General features: G+C 45.2%; 1 long non-coding RNA gene across 2 annotated transcripts in view; it reads left to right on the top strand.

Annotated features, from left to right (window-relative positions):
- Positions 1–5,544, top strand: part of LOC149869167 (uncharacterized) — a 29,203-nt gene extending 23,659 nt beyond the window's left edge. The window contains exons 3-4 of one of the 2 annotated variants that reach the window (XR_016441082.1): positions 1,264–1,505; positions 3,763–5,544. This is a non-coding gene — a long non-coding RNA (uncharacterized LOC149869167). Of the gene's footprint in view, positions 1–1,263 lie in introns of both variants that reach the window. The other variant, XR_016441081.1, reaches the window with a different exon arrangement.
- Positions 5,545–6,000: the final 456 nt, after the last annotated feature.

Consider the following 6,000-nt stretch of genomic DNA (forward strand, 5'->3'; position numbering starts at 1 on the left):
TGGTATGTTTTGAAAATAGAACCAACTTAGACATCCTATTTTCATTTAAAAAATAAAAAGACACAAGCCACAGAAAACTTCAGCTACCTAAACATTTTCAAGAATACTTTCACTTTTGAGAAATAGACATTTTTCAAAGAAAACATTTTGTCTGGAGGATTTTGACTAAGTCAAATTGTTAACAATGTAAGGAAAGGAAAATATATTTTAACGCTCTGTTTTGTTTTGTTTTGTTAGCCAGTAGCATGACTAAGGGTGAGTGATCAAGGCAGGAGGTCTAGGAATGTAGTAAAGGAGGGTGCAGAAAGGTGCCAGAAAGGATGCAGGGTAACTCAAGTCTCTAGCCATGCAGAATAGAGTAAGGGCAGGCATTAGGCCTGTGTGAAGCAGCAAGTATTCACTTTGGATTTGGATTTGGCTGATGAGGAGGGACAGTGATTCGATTCAGTGATCTGAATTACTGTCCCAATTTGATTCAGCCATTTCAGATTTGGAGATTCACCTCCAGTTCAGCAATTCGGCCATAGACTATAATGGGGAATCACTAAAATGCCTATACCTTTGTCATTGTTTTGCAGATTGAGATGAAAATAGCAGGGATGGTAGCCCTTTCTGAGAGCATGAAGCCTCTCAAGTTTCAAGGAGCTAGATGCAGGGGTTTCTGGGAAACTGCACCTCAAACTGTTCAAAGCAAAACTTGTATCACTTGTGTGGGTTAAGGCACAGCGGGATGAAAACAGCTGGAATGGCAGGGGTTTCTGTGAAAGTGCACCACAAGGTTCTGAAAGCAAATAAAAAAAGGAAACAGATGCAGACGAAGTGAGGAGGGTGGCAGTTACTCCGTCTGCAGGTGGAGCTCGGGGAACCCCAGCAACGGGAGGTTCACCTTGAGGAACACAAGGTGCTCCACCAAACCAGGATCCAAGGTGGTCTGATAGGGTGTCACAACATCACTGGCAATGGTCGGTGGACAGGACAGGTGTTCCCAGGCAACTGTGGCCAGATCCTGCTGCACCTGGCTGAGGGTTGCCCAGTAAGCCAAGGGGTCGCAGTGCAGCAGCTCCACATCCTTGGTGAGATAGGTAGCCACCGAGGCCTCTGCACTACTGGCCTTATTGGTGGAGCCATACCCTTGTACCACATTGGCAGCAGCTGTGGTGAAGGAGATTGGCTTGTGGTTGGAGTGCTGGCATGGGAAAGTGGATCCCCCTCTTTCACGTCCCCATGCCTCTGCCCTTCTGCCTCTCTGACTCTTTTCCCCAGCACCTCCATCCAGTGATGAAGGATTTTGCTGCTGCAGTTGTTCCCCTTCACCCTTGGGCCACATATGCCTGCCACCACGTGGACTGTACTGGACTGCAATGGATCCAGCTTCCTTAAGCTGCTTCACCAGTGCCTGCACCTGTGGTGACGGCGGCTCGGCTCAGCCAGGAACATTGATCCCCTGGAACTTCTCCATTTTATTCTCAAGCTCCTTCGCTGTGGGGATCACCTGACTAGGGAAGGTAACACTAGTGCCGAGGCTCTCGGTGGCCTTGAGGAATGACTTGAGGACCACCAAGATCTGGGAGATGGTATCCCATACCATTTTGTTAAGGGGGCTGCTGATCCCAATCACCCTGGCCAAAGCTCTCCTTCGGAATGTGCCCCCCTTTGTCTCTGCCTTTCCCCCACTAGTCCAGGGTGGCCTGCTTCTCCTTTTTGGAGACGGGGGCTGTGGAGCGAGAGGGGGACTTCTTTTTGGGCATGCTCCCACTGGTGCCAGGCTGAGGAGGAACAAGAGCAAGGAGGTGCTTCCTCCCCAGTGAGATGCAGCAGCATTGCCGTGGTGGCAAAATGTTTTATCTCCTTGCCTGGATGATCTGCCTTTGGCAGTGCTGGCAGCTAGCATACCAGGGATCATCTGACACCTCAAAATGATCACACATTACACTACTCACCCACTTCTGGGTTGAGGCTGGGGATCCTGCCTCATCCCCCTCATCATCAGGCTGAGGCACAACAACAGGAGGAGCTGAGCCACCCGAGCCCGCAACCTCCTCCAAAGTGCCTTCCAGAGAAGGAGACCTGGCTCTAGAGGAACTTTGAGGGGTCTGGAGCACAAACTCAGGTTCCCGCTCCTTTCCCAGAATGTCCTTTGCCATGGCCCTCAGCTCCTTCTGCTTCCAGATCCAGCACCTCCTCTGGCACTGGAAGGCTCATGCTGGGAATTGAAATTGGGGTGGAGAATGTCATGCTGCTGCCAGTTAGTGGTGTTAATGGTGGTGGTGCAGGCGCAGGCACTGCTACCATCTCCTTGCTCCTACTAGCAGCAGAAGACTCCTTACTGCCAGGAAAGAGGGTGTGTCTATGTTTGGGGTGGGGGAAACTTGCAGCTGTCCCTCTGCCCCCTCTCTGTCCCCTGCCAAAAGACCTGGCACCTGCCTTTTCAGCATGCTTCATAATGTTTGGTGTGCTGCAAAATGCGTGTGTGTGTGTGATATATGTTGTGCTTTCCTGCACAGTGATGACATACTGTCAGGGAAAACACAGATTTCTTTTTGTGGGGGGAAAGAATCAAGACAGACTAACAAGAATATATAAGAGGATTTTGAGAGAAGAATAAGTTGAAAGGAATGGATAAGGATAACAATAGGGATTGTAGGCAAGGGTAAGCAGGAAAGGATTGAATACAACTTACAAGAAGAGAGACTAGCTGGCAAGAGACAAGCTAGGAAGCCAGAGCCTTTTGGACGCTGCTGCTCCAAGAGAGACACAGGTCACATAAGGCACAGATCACTTCAGATACAGTTTCTATGTCCCTCCCCCAGAGCACTGTGATTGGAAGGGAACTCTGAGAAAGATCATAGTCACTGGCCAGCTACAGTTGTCAATATCAGAGCAGTCTTTCCCCCCCTCTAAGCCTTTTCCATATATGGAAGATCACTTCCTCCCCCTCCCTCTTCTCAGTTTCTGTTTGCTGCAGGCCTTCCTAATCTCCGAATCTCGCCGTATCAGTTTGATTCGGACCTGTTAATGGGTCTCCAGATTCAATTTGGATTTAGAGATTCAGCTGCCGAATCAGGTCGAATCTCCTCCAAATCAAATTGGCTATCAAAGCTTCGCACAGCCATAGCAGGCATCCCCTTGTTAACCTCACTTCTTCTTGGTGGAAGATGCCACTGCTGGGAGGGATGGTGTTGCCACCAACAGCCAGGTTAACACTTTCTGGGTCCTGTAGCTGCTCTTAAACTAGGGGCTTTACACAGTTGCTCACCATTTAAAACTGTGGTGGCCCTGGAGCCAGGGGAAGGTTAACCTGGCAGCTGGTGGCCCCTTGCAGCAATGTCCTGCCCTTGCTTTGCTCTGTGCAGCCAGTCCCTCAAGCTCGCTCTCCATTCCAGTCCCCAGCACACAACCCCTATCAGGTACGCCTCCGCTGCCCAGGGTGCAGCCTCTACCAGTTATGCCTCTGCTGATAACTGTCCCTGCCATTTAGTAGAGATCCAGTTTACTCTTGTGAGAATCCTTTGCAAATTTAGGATTGAGGATCCTTTATTTAGAGGCAGTTGGTACCCACATTTCCAACTAAAGTCTATAGACGGCTGTGAGGTACTAAACATCCCTGAAAAATCATTTTCATAAGAAATGAATTAACCATATCTTACTTATGAATTTTGCAATTAGTTTAATGTGCTTTATATTTATTTCCAAACATCCATAATTTTCCTTTTATAATCAATTAATATTTTATACCAAGTGACTTTTTCCTTTTCAATCAAGATGCTGATCTGGAATGGTGGGTGAATATACAGAATATCTTTCTGGCGAGACTGTGGCTGTACCTCTGTGAGCTAGAGTAAGGTAGCTACAATGTGTAAAATATTATCCTTGAAGACTGGAACTCTGAAACTCATCATTATGACGGAGGCCCAGCAGGTAGCAGAATGAACAGCCACTGGTCCATGAATTAGGAGGCTGGAGTGTCATACAGCTTTGCTGATACCCTAGAGGGAGAAAAAAGCCTTGGTAGACTGAATCTACAGGTCCCAGAATTCTACATCACTTAAGCACAAGCCTTTTTTCTTCTTCTTTTTGCTGCTTCATTAGTTGCTTGTTGAAGGACAACTGTTGCAGGCAGGAAATGAACACTTCTTAAGAGGGTGACAAGCTACATAGCTCATTTCTCTACCGCCCTATGAGGAATTGTCTTTTGTTTGTTCTTTAAAAGCCTTGGACTTGGCAGAATTTAATATTAAAAAAATAAAAAAGAAACAGCCATGCTGTGAAATAACTGATTTATATGTTCACGAGTAAACACACAGGGCAACCAGGTTGAACCCACTTCAGTTGCTATGTCAGGATGAAAACTGGGTTGTTTAAATGTGAGAGGCACCAAAGATGCATTAAACTTCATTCTGCTGACATGGAACTGGATCTGCCATGTGAAACATGCATAGAAGAGGGTTACAAAAATCAGATGAATATTAACCAAGCATCTATGGAGAGCATATTGTTTTCAGTTAAAGCATGTTTTTGGAAGCTGTATCAATTACTACAGGTTCAGATCAGGGGAAGGTTTAGTTAGAGTTATGGGCTTATTTTATATTTATGTGTTTAAAAACACCAAGACATTTTACTTTATCAAATTCTCTGTATTAATTATGTATTATAATTTATAGTGACTCAGTTATTAATAATGTGTATAAAAATATAAAGAGGGTCTTTCCACTGAGAAACTAGCATTGTGACATCCTGATACTGCAGCTGTTTCAATAGAACTGTTTAGTTAATTACTTGCATAAATGATTGCCAGACTGGGGCCAGGTGAAGAGCCTGATCCTGAAATTACTTAACCTTTTGGCTAATTTCACTGACCTGATAAGTCCAACTTAGGTCAGTGGAACCTGAGTGAAAATACTGGGAATCCTGGAGCCTGTGACCTTTTTAACACTACCTTCTAAATATTTGGAAGCTGGGAAAACATGAAAATAAGGAATTTTGCTGCTCCAACCAAATCAGATTTCCATTATTTTACACTGTACTTATTATTTTCACAAACTAAATTCTGCCATCTGTTCCAAATCCACAATTATTGATCGAAGCCCAGCCTTATTGTGATGGACAAACTGCAAACATACAATCCCCGTCTCAAATTTTTCCCAAATGTAGACCAACACAGCTACCAAATACATCCCTGAAACATGGAAGATGCTGAATTTTAGCTGATTTTGGATTATAAACTTCATTGCTGAACAGCAAGGAAATTTTTCTACATCTCCCTGCCTGCTGTCTGACACCACCAGGGAAGAAATCCTGCTTGATCTGCAGAACAAAGAGCAACCTCACAAAGACACTCTCATGGACCCACAGGGACAGATTTCCAGCTTCTGCTTCCTCTGTGCAAAAATGAAGTTTATTTCCTACATATGGGGACTTTTTACCTTCTTGAACTTTCCCTGCGCCTGATGAAGGGCGTGTGAGCCTGAAAGCTTGCAAAAAAAGGGTTTGGGTTTTTTTGCAATTTCTCAGTTGATCTAATAAAAAATGCCATTTCTGAACCAAGCGTCCTATATTTCTGCATTTCTGCAAGCTAAAAATATTTTCATTCTTTCATGTATGGGCTTCTTCCCATGATTCTGAGGCAGGGCCTCTTTCTACATTCAGATTAGAATCTAGAAGGAGCTAGAAAGGGTCCAAAAAGAGGACTGCTTCCCTTCACCTCTGGAGTGACTCAAGGTGCGTATTTTGTGCTATGCTCTGATGTGGTTATCAGAACTGCCAATGTAAGAGATGACCCTGCTGCATGAGTCAATAAACACAGAAATGATAATTTTTAAATATTATAAAATGTGTTTGTATCTACTAAAACCTGCTCAATTGGGTGTTGTATGCAGCCAAGCCTGGGGATTTTGACTGCCGTGTGCCACTTCTCCTGCTGGGACCACAGCTAGAGGTTCCTGGCTAGAGGGTCTTACCGCTTCACTCAGGGTCAGAACAATCACCATATTGAGGTCAGGC

Source organism: Crocodylus siamensis, chromosome 3 (genome assembly GCF_052110815.1).
Source record: "Crocodylus siamensis isolate JL-2025a chromosome 3, ASM5211081v1, whole genome shotgun sequence".
Classification (NCBI taxonomy): Eukaryota; Metazoa; Chordata; order Crocodylia; family Crocodylidae; genus Crocodylus; species Crocodylus siamensis.